Source organism: Gasterosteus aculeatus, chromosome 4 (genome assembly GCF_964276395.1).
Source record: "Gasterosteus aculeatus chromosome 4, fGasAcu3.hap1.1, whole genome shotgun sequence".
Classification (NCBI taxonomy): Eukaryota; Metazoa; Chordata; class Actinopteri; order Perciformes; family Gasterosteidae; genus Gasterosteus; species Gasterosteus aculeatus.
In genome coordinates, this window is record NC_135691.1 from 6,104,594 (window position 1) to 6,121,463 (window position 16,870).

The window sequence follows — 16,870 nt, forward strand, 5'->3', positions numbered from 1 at the left end:
CCGGCTTGTTTCCACGGATCGTGTATCGGTATCTTCATAGTTTCACTTTACATTTCGCACCGAGGCTGAATCGCTTTGATGGAGCTGGAGGTGTAATGGAATTTCAACTGGAAAAAGTAGGAAATTCTCTACTCTTTGATGTATTATTCAACCACGGTAGTAAGCCATGACAACAATTGCAAAACAACAGTGAATGTGAGCCAGCTTTTAGCACAATGTTTGGGATTTGAGACTTTAAAGCCGAAAGCTGATCAATTCCCACTCAGACGTAAAACTGGATGTTTTCTCATCTGATTGAAGTGATGATGTAAATAATTCGAGTCAGGATGGACTGCTTTGGGCTAAATTAGTTCACAAAACTTTTGAAAACGTATTCAAGTGCAGTCTTAATTGTTTCATAGTGAGTAGATACAGCGTCGATTTTTGAATGGCGAGTCAAATCTGAAATCTGAATTGAAACGAACGATTACTCCAGAGAGAGGGAAACGCATTTCGGGATCAACACAGTGATTGGTTCACAGAGAATAAAAGTGCTCTTGCACTGATTAACTGGGCCGACACACAAACCTGCAGCCATGCGCGCACACACAGAATCACACACACACACACACACACACACACACTCTTGTCTGCACACAGTTGCACCGGCTCTAATCTGCAATGCGTCCAATACGTGCAGCCATTGGCCAGCCACATAGAGCACTCAGTTCTGCACATACAATCTATACACACAGCATCTCTCCTGGCTGCTGCGCCATTGGGCCAATCGGATACCCCAGATGCAGCCCCCCCCCCCAAGGACACACACAAGAACACATATCTACAGTAAACGCACATGCACACACATGAATCCAGCTGCGACTCTTAAGACATAATCCAAGTTGCCTGTGTGCTTTGTGGTGCCTGCGTGCGTAAAAAAAGAGATGATCTTCTATCAGACATTTAAAAAAAACTGGACAATCAGCGAACATTGTTGCCCTCACGCAAAACAGAAAAGGAGGTAAACACAGAGCGCAGGCCGTTCGGAAATACGCCAGGGCAATAGAATACAAGTAAGGATTGGAGAGCAAGTGAGGGAGGGAAAACGTGACTGAGATCAACAGAAAAAGCAGGCAGTCGTTGAATCATTCTCACACACACACACACACACACACACACACACACACACACACACACACACACACACACACACACAGAGCTTTGGCCCAGATCAGGCAGGGAGATAAAGGAAGAGGATTACACTTGCTGAAAGACTTGGAAGTATCCTGAGTCTCCTCTGACTCTCTGCCACTTCTACAAAGTCACCTCTGACAACGGAACTATCTGTAAGCAGAGCGATAGATCAAAAACACACAAAGTGCATTTGGGAAGTACTCCGTAGTGATGCGGAGACGGTTGGAATCAGACATAAAGAGACGTACGAAGGCAATTGGCAGATGAGCAGAGTTTCTGGGGCAAATGGAGAAAACTGGAATAATCTACCATTGATGTGAACGGAACCTGTTCAATGCTTTCAAGCGCTGGACGTGCCACAGGAAGACCTTCAGTGTCAGGTTCAAGGACAAGAGACAATTATCTTATTTTCACGTCTTTGGCAATCATCTGTATCGCCTATAGGATGACACTGGATTCATTAAAGTAAATGCAGATCCAGTACAAGAAAGTTTCACAGAGTAAGATTGAGCACAGCTTAAAAGCAGGAAGCATCTCAAACAGACTGCTAACGAGCGAACAATCCCTCGTCGCACAGTAAAACTCCGCCTGCTAGCAAAGTAGGTCAAAGTTCAACCAAAAGATCAACAGTTTCCCCTTTTTTTCTGGTAAATCTGGAAGCCTGTGTAACCCGAAGGTGATCGTCAGTGAGGTGGTGTGTGTGTGTGTGTGCGCGTGCGTGCGTACTACAATACCAAGAAAACCAAATTTATTAAAAGCATAATGGTTTATTTCACTCAGGATCCCAAACTACAATTAAAAACCGGCAACCTCAATATAAAAACAACGTCTAAAATGACGACCTACAAGTAGTCGGGGAGACTTTACACATCCACACCAGGCTCTATAAAGGGCGGAGCTTAAAGGGGCGGAGCGACGCACATGCTGTCAATTTCGGGACGCACCTGTTGACCGTTATGCGATAAACCATTGGACGCTCACTTGTTAAAGACAAAAGGAACACAACAAATAAAGCCGCATCTGCAATACTACATCAACCACCGCAACGCACAGGTAATTTAAAACATGCAACCGATAAAAATGAATAGTAAAAATGGAAGTGAAAGCACACGGACACAAACATCTAAAAATGACTGCGTATTTAAAACAAAGTTGTGCCTAAAGGTTACACCTGTGCAAAACATAAATCACGGCATGGTTTTATCGACAACAGAAGTAAAGGCCTTGGCCACAAACATGCGACCCAGTTTGTCTTAAAACACCTGAGCTTAATCGAGCTGAAATGAAAGTCTATGGGCAGTGTCAGTGGTTTTTTTTTAGCAGAATGCCTTCAGAATGGAAGCTTAGCATTTTGTCATGTAACAAATCCCACAAGTTGCAGGATATTTTACCAACCTTTATCAAGTTAGCATGGTGGATCTCCTCAGCTCCCCTCGAGGCATCAACGGGCGGTTTTAGCAGGAGGTGCCAAACCAGTCCCGAGCTGTTTGGACTCCATTAGAGGTGTTCCAATGGAATGCACCAAACGTGGAAATGATGGGGGGGAGATTTTTTTCTTAGAATACATTTTTGGTTTTTATTTTACTATTATGTCCGTATTTTGTTTATGTATTCAAGTGGGTGTGAGTGGGTGTCTGTGTGGGTATGTATGTTTGTGTGAATATATAGGTGCATATTTATGTGTGTTTGTATGTATTTATGTATGCATATGCGTATGTATATTGATGGTAATGGGTGGTTGATTTTTAATGCATATCTGAAAATCAATAAAGATTTTGTTCACAAAAAAGAATACATTTCTCAAATGTACATTGGGGTTTTTGAGTAGTTCTGATTCAACCTGTTACTATATTCAGTGTAACGGTTTGTTTGGGGCGTTCTTGGGAATCAAACTTTTAAACATGAAGCGAAGGGAACGCTTCTAAAAAAATGGTGAGAAAAACAAAATGCAACACGCACACATATTACATGAGGCACACAGATGATTAGTCACGCACCGATATTGGACCGGTACAAATCATCTGCCCATAACCGAGGCCCAGGTATCGCCATCAACACTGAAAAAGCTGAGCAGAACTGCAACCGCGATAATGCTTAAACAAAGCATGTGGCCTGAACGTCAGCGCCAACCCACACTGCCAGTGAGCCTAAAAGTGGTTGCCTAAAAGGTTTTTGGTAATATCCTGAATAAATGAGCTTTGATGCAAGGTTTGCATCTTTTTCTTTAGCGCCACTTCTTGAGGCTTCATTGAAAACCCTCCAGCTGGGTCTAACAGTGATGCTTTCTGATGACCTTAAATAGCTTATTGATTTCTCTAGAGAGCCGGACTGGACAGACTGCAGTGTTTTTTTTTTTCCCCTGCCCACATCCTTTTGTGTCTTTCCTCTTCCAAAGCTTTGGAATTATCAGGGTCAGACTTATTGTGGTTTGAAAAGAAAAAAAACACTTGTTTACTCACTCGCTGCCTTCTGCTGAAAATAAAAAAGCATACACACATAAACAGCCCTCGCTATGTTGTGTGTCTGCTGTGTGTTAGCAGCGCAGCCCTGGAGATACTTATCCCGAAGGGTCAAAGGCATAATGGTTATAATCTCCTTGTGGACAACCTTCTCACCCAACAACACTGCTACTTGTAACAAAGAGCTTGGCCTCGGCCCTCAGCTGTCACTGCCCCTCCTCGGCTTCCCCCGGCAGACCTCAAGCCACCGGTCCATTGTCGTTCTGCCCATCGACTAGTTAGATTAATTCAAATTCACCATGTCAATTAAATTAGTGTTCTCCTAGTGATTAGCAGATTCCACTAATTGTCGCTCCCTCAATCCCTCCTCCTCTTTTCCCCATTTTTTGTTTTTTTTTGGCCTCCATCCCCTCCTCCTCTTGCTCTCTTGCCATTTTCCACATGGAGGAGCAGCGAATGGGGGCTTTGTGCCGTCGGGCCCCATTGCCCCATGTCAAAGATGGCTCCTCGGCCTCTTCCCCCAGCACGCTCCGCCTCTGAGACTCCCAGATCCCCTGTCTCAACTCTGGGGTGTAAGATGGCCATAAAGGGTGCGTGTGTGTGTGTGTGTGTGTGTGTGTGTGTGTGTGTGTGTGTGTGTTTATGTGTTTGGGGAACATATATAGATCCCACAAGCGTGAAGCGGTGTGCAGGGTTGAGTGGATATGCATTTCATCCTGTTTGAGGGCCACAGCATCAGGACGCAGGACGGGATGCTCGGACAACGTCCGGCGCCACAATCCCAGAGACGCGGCCCGAAAACTGACGCACACTCCCACGCGTGCACCCTGGCAGATAATTACCCCCAACAGCCTCTGGAGAGCAGAACGCCCATGTGGCCCCATAACCGCCTTAGACAAGGGCCGTGGCACACACGAGAAACCCCCCTTCTTTGTCCATCTCCCAGGCTATGTGTTTGTTTTGCTTTTCCTCAATGAACTTGATCTGTGGATCTACACAGCCTTGTGTTCTCTGTGCATCCCGGCGAGGTTGAAAAAACGTCAAATACAGCCAACAAAACAACTCTGAAAATGCAAGATACAAATCATGCACCCTTGAATATATCATGATATTCGATATTTTATAATATTTCCATCTTTGAGCAAATAAACTCGTTCGGTCCCAAATTGGTTTCCCTCTTGCATTACGGATTCTAGAAGTAAAATAAAATAGCATATTTAGTGAGTCACCTTTTTCATTTCTAATATAAGTAGTTCCCACAGGTGCTGGATCACATGAAAATACACACACACACACACACACACACACATGCCTTGCTCTTTTAAAAGTGTCATGTCAGGGCTGTTTAAGGACTGAAATATTTTGATTTTAAAACCTTGGAAACAAAGCCAGACAAACTCTCCCCCGGTCTTAAGAGGTCTCTAATCATCCCTCATCACAATTAAACACAGCTGACAGCAGCTCCAAACGCTGGGTGACATCTCAAGCCTGTGTGAATGGTCCCTACCCCCCCAGCACTCCCCCCTCTGACCCCCCCCCATCACCTAATGTTCAACACTAACCAAGCATCACACAGACCTACATTGACAGCCACAATGGAAAACACTGCAGAAGGCCAGTCAGGCCCAAGCGGTTTCGTTTGCACTTTATCAGACCATACAAAACAGCAACGCCTCATTGAGCCACAATTTGCTGCTAGTTTCCTACAAGACGCAAAACAAAGAGTGGGGCGGCGCGGACGTCCTTTTTGTGCCAAAGCAGTGGGAACGAGCATGCATGCTATATACACACGGCCAGATTAGAGGAAGACAAACAGAGAGGGAAACCGGTGAGAGCAGCAGAACAACGCACTCCCCAAAACCACGACCGTCACATCCCTGAGCAACGTCCAGGAGGCCGCTGAGCGCCACGGCCCTTTCACTCAAAGGGAAGACGCGCACGTTACACACCTGCAACACGACCAGCTAAATGTGTTGAATAGACTTTGGATAAATAAATGCACGTTCATCATTCTAAATGAATAACCACTGCCACTTTTTATTTCTCGGCCTCGCCGCAGCGGCTATAGGGCTGAGAACAATGGCGTGTCCTCATGACGGGGTCACGGGCATGGCAGCGTTTAAAAAAAAAAGAAGAACGCACGGGGATAAAATACTTCACCCGGCGCGGTGGCTCTCCTTTCACATCCCTCTGGTTGTCCGGCACACTCTCCCTCCCTCGATTTACTAGCACGATGTCTTTGTGTGCGTGAGCCGGTCGAGGCTGAGGTCCGGTTTGTGCATTTGTGCAGTCATGCGAGAGCGCGCGTGTGAATGAGCGTGTCGCTCGTGGATGAGTGCTGCGGCAGCGAGCGTGCTGAGTGAGGCAGAAGTCTGCAAAGCCAGAGGGGCTTACCGGCAGTCAGGAACCCACGGTTAGGCTTCTGCTCACACACACACACACCACGAGCAAATTAAAAGACACCCTGCGACCGCTGCAGATATCTTTGGAATGGGGGTAATGCGAGTGGCACATCGACGTCTGAAGGAGAAAGGCTCCACATATCTGAATAAACAAAGGCAAAGGGGCGGCCGTACAATGCGTACACAAGACCATATTCATTAGCGCACAAGCTGAGATCAAAAGGCTTTCTCAAGTTCAGCACATCGCAGCCTTCCCCCTCAAAGAATTCCCAATCAAGAGTACAGTCAAGTGCACCATCCCCCCCCGACACCCTCCCTCACCCCATTCCCCATTACTTCCAACCAGCATCTGCATTACACTGCAATTTGAAACAGAAGAACGTTATAACGCTGAATGAGTTCAACTACACTGACTCCCTCTTCCACCCAACGTTAGCCTCTTTCAGCGGGCAGCTGCCGGCGTGTGTTGTTTTGTCTGCATGCGTGTAGAATAATAAATGATGAGAGCGTTGGATCTTTGGGACGAAGGCTACAGGCCGACGGTCTGTCCCACTGCAGATTTCCTGTTCCGTCAACAATGCCGGGAATTTTTTTTTTAAACGTATCTGAGATGACCGCTAATTGGAAGTGGCGAGGTGATCTCCTGACACCGCGGGGAAACTTTTGTTTGTCACAACGAGTGAAGGCTCTCACATTTCATGGGTGGCTGCCTTCAAGGAGGAGATAATCAATGCACAGACGACTCAGGGACAGAGGCGCAGTTGCTGGTCCCAGATCAGCGAGACCTTTCAGCAAGACACTTACTTACTTACAACCCGCTGACTGAAGATATTACAACAGAACAACTGTGCCCTCACAAATACATCAAAGGAGAAACAGTACGGATGTATTATGTCATCTAAAGCGGACGAGGCAGCAGACAAGCACATGATCTGGGTGTTTTACCTCAGCCATAACTGGATGGCAGACAGCAGCACATCCTGGAGACAGTCGTGATAGAGAGCCTGTAAAAAAGAAGATAAAAATGCATAAGCCTGGAACATCAATCACAGTCCGACAAAAGTGTTTCCATGCGCAATCGATTTCCACGGTGCCTTCACTCCCCACAGCACATATGATACTATTTTCCAACACTCACACACAAGACGTTTCACAAGGGACACGGGAAGAAGGAGGAAAATAAATACAGTATGTGTATATTTCTGTCCATGCTCGAATGTTCAAATCTAATTCCCTTCTAAAGACCAACAGACATAACATCCGTGTCAAAACTTCACTCTTTTTTTTTCATATAAAATCACAAATGAGGTCTTGTGTGACAGCAGTTGGGCTAAATCAGTGATTCTCAAACGGTGGGACCCGTTTATAATGGGTTGCGGGCCTTTGCCTGGGAAAATAAAAATTAGAACAGCTGGCTGTTTTGTTTTTTCATTAAACTTGTTTTTGTGTTGGCATACGTATTCTGTCTCCATACTCCATCTCAGGTTCAAACTGCACCATATTTTCATTAAATCAATTTGAGAAGTTGAGAATGTTACTCGATTTGGGTCGCGACTTGTCATTAAGGGGTGATGGTGGGTCCCGGAGCCAGATCAGTTGAGAACCACTGGGATAAATTATGTAGGCGGCCTAAATGTATTAGTAGGGCAAACGGTAGTTTACATGAGTACCTCATATAATATATTTAAATAACAAGGATAAATCTGAGAGACAACAAAGTTCTAAATAGCAATAACAGCTTTTTCCAGAACCATCTATCACCCGTGAACCCCGGGTGTCGTGCATTTGCTCCCAGACCACCTTTGGTGCGTCACTAGGTGAAATCAAGACCTTTAGAAACCAATTTACATTGTAAACACACCATGCAAATCTTGTTTACCATGTTGGGGGTCTGCAGACATGGTGGTTGGTTGCCTGTCTGAGGACGGAGATCTAGGGGATGTCCCTGGACCACCACACAGACGTGAACACACACAGTACACACCCTGCACCCACTAACTGCTGCCCCCACACCCCCCACCCTGGAGAGAGCGCCCACCTCCTGACCTCCTCAGGGAGGGGAGGGAGGGGGGGGTCAAAGAGAATTTAACACAAGGCTCCAACATTCCTCCAAGGTGATAATTGATGTAGCTGCTGGCAGGGGGTCACCAGGCGCAGGGTAAACAAGCAATGGCTTTCTATAGCCCCCCCCCCCCCCCCCCCCCCCCTCCCTCCACCATTCCCGCACCGCTAAACAGTATGCATGGCTGTGACCGGACTAGATTATGCCATCAAGAGCCTGGCTTGACAGCGTGTCACCCGTTACAGTGAACCGGGTCTGGTGGGTGTCCGGGGTCCCAGGTGTTTCAGTTGACTGTAACTAAACCATCAGCCAGATAAGCCCCATCACACACAGTGTCAACAACACGCCAGAGGCCAAAAGGTTAGCTGCATTTAATAGACTGTGAGATAAATGGAAGGTACAGTATAGGAACAACCGCTCAGCAATAAAAAGCCTGATCACACCTCTCCGTCTTCTCCACGGCGATGCAGCCCGGGGAGCAGGTAAAGAGAGACTGATGGATGGGAGCAGGGTACTAGTGAGGCCTACTTTGCACCGTCTTCCACTCCGGGTCTGTTACCCTCTCCCGCCCTTTGTTACATTGGGCCTTGCCATAAGCAATATGTCGCCGTTTTTTCAAAAGGTGCTGACTTTTTTTAATCGGTGATGCTCTGCAGCTGCTGCTCAATACAAAAAAAAAAGTAAAATAATACTGCTTCAGCACAAAATAAATGACATTGAAAAAACGGCTGGTTATATTTTGTTTTTCTTATTGTCAACAACTCAGTAGAAGTCATCGAGTCTGTGTTGCCAAAGCCTTAGTCCTGTGTGGCATGGACGTACATTAATACCCTGAAACTATTTAAACGTTCATAAATGGGCCACACTATTGCTTATATGCTCCATGGTTACGGTTAAAAAGGGCGCTGTGGTTTGTTTTGAGACCCACATACACGGTCATGATGCTGTGAATACACCAAACGTGTCCACACAATGCACACAAAGAAACAGCTTCCTTTTTCTTTGAGTAATGTTTGCTCAGAATTACACAGGCCGGTTATTTAAGCACAGTTACATGTTTGTGAGTCCCTTTAAAATATTTACATCTACAGATGGAAGGAATATGCTTGAGATTAAACAACGGAACGCCAGAGGGACACATAGTTGTAGGTTTTGGTCTATTCATGGTGTTTGCCGACAATAATGGAAGTAAACGTTTTGTCGTACGATAACGTGTTTCTAAAAAAGCCAATGAAAATTTGCATATCAACAATAAAGCAGAATGTAATTCATGCAAAATGATTGAAGAAAAGAGATGATATATGCGCTGGTGTCCTGTGTGTTGTCAGTGGTGGTTAGCTTTGATAAAGGGAGGACCTGGCGGTGCGGTTATTTCCTGGCCTCTGCCCACATGTGGTCCCCCCCCTCCCAGCCAAACACTAAGGCTTGGGGAGGTTATAAAAGCCGAGGGGGTGATTAAGAAGCAGGAATAATGGCCTCCACAAAACTAGGAATGTGTTTAACTGCTACAGCAACTCCAGAATCGTTCTAAATCAGACCGCTGCCTTTAATATCAGGAATTATTCTCCTGCTCTTGTGCATCGAACGTTTGCATTTTCAAAAAGAATTGGCCACGGGAGAACGCGAGAAGCATCGGCAGGATGTTCTGTAGGGTTATGATTTATGTCCGAGGTTGACCCGGGAAGATTCAGGTCGGGTATGTCCACAGCTGGGCCAACCTACCCACCACTCCTGCATTGTGGGAGTTTGGTGGATCCTTCTTAATCCAGGATTGGAAAAGTCAAATATACAAACAGCTTCACCTCTGCTCTCTTTTCTCACATCCACAGACGCCGAGAAGCAAGAGTCGGCTGCTACCTGCCCGCAAAGCGTGCGCAAACCCCAACCGCCATCACTTTCCTCATTACTGGAGCTTCATGGCTTTTTAGGGCTCTGTGCTTTATCTGGGATTTCACATTTCCCAGCCTGCCACTTGACATGGCTCACCCAGCTGCCAGCAATCAAGTAGCAGAGGGCAAGCTGAGTCTTCGGGCTGCACCTTGATTTGAGAATTGCACATCACAGCCACTGGCCCCGCTAAGCTTCGGTAATTACAGGCCACACATCCCATCATGCCTCCAACCCTATTCCTACCCCACATCATACACTGACCTGGCATAATGGGTGGAGGGAAAGGGGGGCGCCCACAGGGAGATAGAGATGGTCACGGGTCAGGGGGGGATTCTAAGGAGGTGGATCTGTGCCTCAAAAGCCATAAAGTGTGACAGTTTGGGGGAAAGAGGGTTGAGAATATACTCCATCAAGCATCCTTACTGTCAATAGACTGCCCGCGTGTATGAAAAACCCCCTTGTGTGTGTTTTATGCATTTCTGCGTGCATGTTTGTTTGCGCTCGCGTCTACAGTACACACATTGTATGTGTGTGTGTGTGCGCCTAATTTAGAAGTAAGCAAAAAAGTTGCCTTTAAAGTTGCCAATAAATATCCTGCCAGTAATGTTAAACACCTGCCCGTAAATCCCAGAGGAATGCTAAATGAAACCAAGTTGCAGAGTCTGTCTCCTGTCTGGGGTCTCAAAGCAAGACAGCAGGATTTGTAATAGCTGTATCCAGGATTATTGAGTTCAAGCAGAACAGCCAGGAAGCAAGAAAAAAAAAACTTGACCTGGTTGGCAAGGCCGCTTTTCTTCCCACTAATGGCCAGAGGAACAGCTCTGTGTGGCCCCTTTAAACCAAAGAGTAGCTCGGATCTGTATTCAATGTAATTACACAGCAGAATAAATGTTAGAACTTTTGGCAAATATAAAAATTGTCAATCATGGCAGTACTCGCGTAATACTCGTGGACATATGGGTGTAAAATCCTGTTTTCAGTCTTTTCAGTCTTTGTGCAAGTGTGAGCTGGATAAAGTAAGACAGATGATTACCGCAACTCAAAACATGGCCCCCTGATCTTCTCACCCTTGTGTCACACACCCATAAAACACTCCCTACACACACGCGCACATTTAAGCACACATGCCTGTGCACACGCAAAGATAACCCTGCACAGGCGCACTAATGCACACTCACAGAGGTATGGTGAGTAGGGCAGGAAGAGGCTGTCGCTGTGCTTTGGAGCCTTCAGGGGTGAAGGACAGCGTCTGACCCCAGAAGCCAAAGACGCTGCGTCTGGCCTCATCTCTGGTTTCGATTCCCTAAACTCCTGACGCCTCCCCCCCCCCCCCCCCCCCCCCCCACTGCACCTGTCGAGAGCCAATATACCCCCTGCCCAGACCCTTTCACCGCAGAGGATATATGGCCCGTCTCGCTGGTCCAGTCTGGCTCATTTCTTCTGGCCCCAAACACCACGAGGTAACGGGCCGTTTAGCCGGTGTTGCCGCCCTGATGCCGAGCTCAGCAGTCCTCTCTCTCTCTCTCTCTCTCTCTCTCTCTCTTTCTCTCCCTCTATTCCTCATCGAGGGCCAGAGAAGGACGACCGAGCACAAGCATTTACTTCCAGAGTCACAGGCTGCCCCGTTGATCTCAGAGATTAAGCACTGCTGTCTACACGCAACCATGAATAATGGAGCTATCACTCCAGACAGGGAGGCAACAGCAACGTGAGTTATGTGCGGACACCGGCAGTCCCACAGGCCGCTGCACACATGTGCCAAACCTAAACAGTAGCAGCACAACAGTACGGTCCATTCCTTATTTCACACTGCACGACTTGGCTCAGGGGCAATTTAACGCCGTCGTACAAGGGGGGCAAATCATTGAGGTGAGAAGCCGCACTGAGAAGAGTTACGTGGCCCCACTGCACACTCACTTTGCCTTAAGAGACTACTCAAAATACCAGCGTGCACAAACGTAAGATTTATTTGTTATGCTATTCTTGCAAGTGGCTAACAGCACTGAAATGTGCATTTAAGACATCTTCACGATGTATCGTCTCATACCTTATTGGGGACCCTCATTGTTATTGTTGGTACATAAGATTCTGATTAGAGGGGCATAGGTAGCATAAGTGACATGAAGAGGAGGGCACAGGTAGAGGAAGCCCACACGTGTATTACGGGAGGAACAGAGCCACGCAAGGACAGAAATGTAAAATCTGGTTCAAACTACTTCAATAACTCCAAAAATAGCTGCAAATAACAAGGGGGAGAATCTTTGACGTTGGGTCCGTGGTAGATAATTCTGAACAGTTATAATGCTAACTGAACAGATTGGAAAGAAGTGAAAAGAAAGTTGTTCAATTTCAGTGAAGGAAGATTATCATCTTCAAACATAATGTCAATCTATATGCCAGGCAGCTCCTTTGTGATTTGAGTACACCAAACCGGTATTATTCCATCAAGTTTTATAGTAAGTATTTAAAATAAGGACACTTTGGGTTGTGGAGTGTTTAAGTTTAGTGTAGATTTTAGAGCAGTTGGATTATCAGTCTATTTTCACACTATCACTATAAATCATTGTTTTGTAGTTCTTAACCTCTATTGACAAGACAACCATGTTATTTTCTAAACATATTGTGTTTAATTGTGTGATGAAGAAGCCTCCTCTCGGCTGCAGGCTGCACCTGACGTGAGGTTGGATCACAGCAGACGTCACGTGACTGCAGCACATTCTGTCTGGGCTCACGGCGCGTCCCTCGGAGGCTCCCCGGGGAGGACGACGCACGCACGCACGCACGCAAGCACGCACGCACCGGGCGGATATAAATAGCGCGCATTCACGTTTTGAGGGGACGCTTACAGAGCATCGCGATGGAACTTTATCGCAACCACTAAATGAATTGGATCAGTGGAATCGACGCAGCAGATCTCAAACAATCTGTTGGTTGTCTTAAAATGCGCAAAAAAAAGCCCAACAGAGCAGCCCTGCGTCGATCTCACTCCCCCCCCCTCCTGCACTTGCCATTCTAATCCAAACAGTGGTGCTCTCTTCACCCCCCGGTGAGCGACATCGACACAATTCGTCCATTCACAAAAAAAAAAAAAAAAAGTCGTTTCGCCTCCCCTCTGAACTGCGTCAAAGTGTGGCATCAGATGCGAACTTGCGTGAATGAAAGTGACGGAATCAAAAGCACCCAGGCGGCAGGCGACTCACTCAGCCTCCTGTGCGTCTCTGTCTCGCCGGCGTGGCGCTCTCCTGCATCCTCCAATGAGCATCACTATCGTGCAGCCGGTTCGAGGCATCCTCCATCACAGACACCGGTCCCGGACGGTCCTGGATATCCTAGACAGCCCGTCCTGCGACATTTTTCTTTCCTTTTCTCTTTTTTTTTTTTTAGTTTGGACCCATTGATGTCACTTCCTGCTCCCTGGCAGTAGCCCGTATAAATGAGCCCCGGGATGCGGAGGGGTGCTCGGGGAGCCGTCAGAGGGAGAATTTCGAGGTCACGCAGCAGGCAAGTTCATCGGGTCAGGCAGAAGCGACTTTTCCAGACCCAGACAAGAAGCGCGCCAGTGTTACAGATGACAGGCACTGGCTTATTCCAACTGTGCTCTATACTTTTATGTAACCACTACCACCCCCCCCCCCCCCCCCCCTTCTGTGATGCGCCGGCGAGTTTCATTTCCTGGTGCGCTGTGCGCATTTATGGCTACGTTATGCAACCATTCGTGTTGCTTTGAAAAGTGTGCATGTCGTCGGCCACGCATTCAAACAGCCTGGACCAAGTCATAATAAAGGCACACATGAACTTTGCTGGACGGCCCGAGGAAGACTGATTGCTGTTGTCTGATGAGGGTTAGGCACACCAAGGGGAGTGCGATGGAGGCCCGTCTGAGAGGCGACTCCTGCTAAGAGCGCTATCCCCTTTCCTCGCTCGGGACCAGTTCTCCCCTCTTTAACTTTGAACCCCGGGCCCAGCAGTCCATCTCTGATCTACAGAGGGGCTCCTCTTTAGCCTTGTCCCCTCGCAGGCCCCCGTGATAGATGACCATCTGCATGCCAATACCGCACAACATTTCAATTTCCTGCCCAGGAAGTGGAATTCAAGGGGTTGAGGGAAGTTCAGAGGCACAGTGTGGCGCCTCCAGCTCACAACCAGCGCCCGGCCTCGCACCATAGACCAGAGATCCAAACATTCAGCCGAGAACATTCCAGAAACCAGGTCCCCTCTGGGTCAACAGGACGACCACTGCTGCTATCGTCCGGCCTGATGGACAGCCGAGCAGAGGACGCTGACGGGGGACCAAGCGGTCTCTCCGACTGCAACATTAAGAGAAGAGGATATATTATTATTCAGAAGGGAATAACCTTTTTGCACGGGTATAACTGCTTATACTTAACTGTTTAATTGTATTGGCCAATTCTGATATATTTTTAATATACTTACAAATAATTTGAACATAAAATTGACTCATCCTGTTTTACAAACACATGGATAATGAAGCTGTGTTTGGCTTTGTTATGTGGATTAGTTATATTTATATGCCACGGTGACTCAAACAAACAGGATTATGTACATGTTATCAACATGAGTAAGGCGGGCGGATATCCAGTATGTGCAGGACTGTATACAAGTATACATGTCTGTGTGTAGTGTAGTATTTTCTGATAGGAAGAGCTCTCCTGTGCCTGTGTTGTAAAGGTCTTCGATTGGTTGGATTGGGCGGGGATGCGGTAAACAGCAGGAGAGGCTGCGAGGCAGGCAGTGCGACCTAGTGGTAGAAGCGGGGTGTGTGGTGCAAAGGGGAGTCACACGGATTCACTGACTTCATATCTGGCTCATAAACACCCACCGACGTGCAAACACATGCTCACAGTCAAACCTCCATGCTCTGTCAATTTGCCGAATAGTAATTTATCTCCTGGAAACACATGCGCTTAACCTCTAACCCGTGTATTTGATCTAATGTCCTCAATACTCAACATGTTAAAAATAACAGATAATTCCCCACAACCCACCCACATGTACGACTTAACGCTCTCTAACCGTGCTCGTACGCATTTGTGATGTCAGCGCCTCCACCTAAAACAAACCCCCGCTCCTACTTCCTTTCTCCACACATCCAAGCCTGACTCTTGAAACAAATGGCGCCGTTGGCACCTTCAAAGTCTCACTACCCCATCTTCCAAAAAGGAGCATCCCTACGCATCCCTATGGAATATTGGGGCAGTACAACCAGACCAGCTGACTGAGCAGCGGTGTCCACCTCTTCCCAATCAAACAGCTGTCACTTTGCCAGGCTGGAGTTGGAGATGTCCCCCCCCCCCAGTCCCCACCCGGTCCCAAACAAATGACAGATTACCCCAACCTCCCAGATGTGTTTTTACAGAGATTGAGCATTGTCAAACAGAGGGCAGGGTAGTTTGTTGGGTGGAGCTGGTCACCAATTTGGGTAGAAAGATGAGTACCGCGTGGACAAGCAAAGTCCCTAAAGCCGGGTTTTGTACGGGCTCTACCAGAGTCACGCCCCATTTTTTTTCTTGAAGGGGATTAATAATGAATTAAGGCACTCCCACCCCCTTCTAAAAAGATATTCATGCATGCTAATGCATCCATTATTTATAGTGTGCATAAAGACTGGCTAGTGGTGGCCACATGCAAGTGGGAGGGATGTAAGGATGGAGTGAGAAGGTGGGGGTCTCTTCCCCCCGAATGGAGCTTCGAGGCTCTGGAAGCAACATCCGCCCATTGTGGCCGTGCTCGGTGGGGATGGGATGGGGACGTGATATGGACAAACAGGAGGAGGAGGGAGCGGGGGGGAGGGGGGGCCTCGTTGCCAGACAGGCAGCTCGTGCATAGGGAGAGAGCCGCCAAGTGCAATGGGGGGAGGGGTGGATTAAACAAATAAATACATGATAAGAAATAATCATGCCAGGGAGGGAGGGAGGGCGCGGTGGAGACAAAGAGGCTAAGAGGGACAGGGGCGGGGAGGTTATTTAAGTCAGAGAGGATTTACTGTCTGGACCGACTCATTCTTGGCCAAAAAAGATGTGCCAACTTTTTAGGTTTGTTCTTTTGATTTGACTGTTTGGTTTGTTACTTTGTGCAGACAATAATCTCACGCTGAGGCAAACTAAGGCTTTGTTACCTTGTCAGGATTTCGGGAAATGTAATAAATGAATCTCATTGAGCTCTTCTTGGCATTTCAATGCCAGGTCTCGCACATACAGTAATAACGTTAGAGGGCAGTACGTGATAATTCAATAAAGCATTACGGAAGCTGATGCGGTGAAAGCAAAAGTTGCAAATGTGGAAATCGGAAATCGAGGAAAAGTGTGAAGGTGAGAGATGGAGGAAGAGTGAGAGGAGGCTGTGCTCTTTTCATGTGCGCAGCATGCCAGGTATGTGGCGATGCAGTGAAGAAAGGAGCAGGGTGAGTAGAGTGATAAGATAAAGCGACAGCGCGAGCCAGATGAGCTTTCTGCCTGACTGATCCCCATATTAGCATAGATACAGTCATCAGCATAGCAGGGGGCCGGTGTTGTGGAGGTGACACCAGGACCACGACACCCCAACTCATCTCCATAGATATGACTGGGGCCATGGAGGTAAATCATACATCAGGCTTATCTACTATACGTCTGTAGTACATGACATTCTGCCAGCAAGCTGCCACCTTAAGTTTCAGTAATCCTTGTAAGAGATTCATTCCTAATACCGCTTCGGCTGTCTCAAAAAGGCAGAAATGTAATGCAACTTTAAAAAGCCAGAGGACCAGGAGTTCAGTTATTTTGTCCTGGTTTCCCGGGAGCATAAATACACATCTGCTGGAGATGATCTGGGGTAAGAGGTTATCAGTGTGGCTTTGCAAAACCTGTTTCAATAGGATTGCCCTC

The 16,870-nt window shown here is 47.2% G+C and overlaps 1 protein-coding gene across 2 annotated transcripts in view; it reads right to left on the reverse strand.

Annotated features, from left to right (window-relative positions):
- zic6 (zic family member 6) overlaps positions 1–16,870 on the reverse strand; it is a 63,512-nt gene that overhangs the window by 38,893 nt on the left and 7,749 nt on the right. The window contains exons 1-2 of one of the 2 annotated variants that reach the window (XM_040173012.2): positions 13,187–13,629; positions 6,980–7,038 (exon numbers count right to left, since the gene is read on the reverse strand). The gene's annotated coding sequence lies outside the window, so the exon portion shown is untranslated. Of the gene's footprint in view, positions 1–6,979; positions 7,039–13,186; positions 13,630–16,870 lie in introns of those variants that run through there. The other variant, XM_040173013.2, reaches the window with a different exon arrangement.